The sequence below is a fragment of the Oculina patagonica genome, chromosome 2 (assembly GCF_052425735.1).
Source record: "Oculina patagonica isolate OP01 chromosome 2, crgOcupat, whole genome shotgun sequence".
NCBI classification, from domain to species: Eukaryota; Metazoa; Cnidaria; class Anthozoa; order Scleractinia; family Oculinidae; genus Oculina; species Oculina patagonica.
The window spans coordinates 1584859-1586488 of NC_135759.1; positions in this window are offsets into that span (position 1 = coordinate 1584859).

Sequence of the window (1630 nt, forward strand, 5' to 3'; positions counted from 1 at the left end):
TGGCTAAACCCCCTGAAAAGTATTGAGTATTGCCTTCATTGCTTTTTAAAATCCATTTTTCAATATTTGAGCATGATTTTAAGACTTTATGAAGGTGGCACTTCTGGGACCGGAGACAAATAGTTGAGTCCGGTCTGCATTGCGTAGGGAATATAAGATAGACCCAAACTTTTCACAGTTACATACGATTTAATACCGTGGGAATCACAGCTCGCGAGCAAAAACACAAGCAAAATCTGGCAACGACGCGTCTCAGGCATACAAAACTCTAATCATTCCCTGGCACAGCTCAAAAATAGCACGACGTCGAAAAAAGAAACTGCTAAAGTCGTATTTACATCGATGAAAACCTTACAATAATGATTAATTATTTTTAGTTACTGTACTATTACACTGAAGTCATTAAATGAGTGTTATAAATTAAGCTGAAATAAATTGATCTTAAATTGGCAAAGTCGGGCAGGATGTTTTGAATTGTTACATTGTGCCTTACAAAAATCGCTTAGAGCTACTTAAAATTTGCTCTCCCTTCAAAAATCTACTTCTTACAGTAGCGTCATCTTTGTGTACTAAGTGCATTTCTTGCATGAGCGAATGTAGTTAAGGTTAAGTCTGCATACGAGCCTAGTGGCCCATCAGGCCGGAGCTTATCCCGGTTTCAGTAACATGAAGCGACTAGGAGTTTTCTACTCCACCTGGATGGAATGCGAGTCCAGCGCAGGGTTACCCCCCAGCATTATTTTGCTGGTACCCATTTATACACCTGGGTTTTTTTATCAGCAACATTCTCTGTACATAATAATACAAATTATTCAAAATTAAAGAGAAATATATTTTTCTCTTCATAAATACAATGTTTCGTGCCTTGTTTGCCCTGCTGACGATAGGGTGAAAGAAACCTAAAGGGGTCTATTTTTTGATTACAGGGGGGGAGGGGGGGGGAAGAAACTTCCTTTGTTAAACGACTCAAAAAGTAATCATAGCGGTGCCGGGCAACCGAGACTGCGCAGTAGCTATCCAATGGTTGCTAAGGGCGTAGTGAATAGCTTGACAAAGTTCATTGTTTATTTTAGTTCGCATGATTTGGTCTTGACCGTGCACAAAACACAATAGCTATTTGCATTTTGATTGCTCCTTTGAAGTCTTCCGGACATCATCAAAACAGCAAACAGTGATAACGGTGACCAGTCTGGCAAAAGGAAGGCTTGTGAATTATACTAATTAAAAATAACTGCAATGGTTCTGAAATTATTTCCCATTTTTTGGTTGTTAAATTTCAACCGTGACAAATTTTTCGCTTGTTATTCCACGCCGCCAAAACATTCTCAGTGACGTGAGACATTAGGTGAGAAATCTGGCTGAAAATGCCAAAAACATCTCAGAGGCGTAAAACATCAAACGCAAACACCGCGACTATTCGCATTTCACACGAACGCAGTCATTGATATTTAAATCTTTCTGAGAAAACAAAACTTTGGTTTGATGTCTTTCTTAGCAACGGCTTGATTGACATAGACTCGCACCGTTTCCAGGCACTGCTATGTATTCAAAGAAAAGTGCCGACTTTCTTCCCCCCCCCCCCCCCCTGTTTGATTATCACCGCATCTAAACTTGAGTGTCCATGGCATGG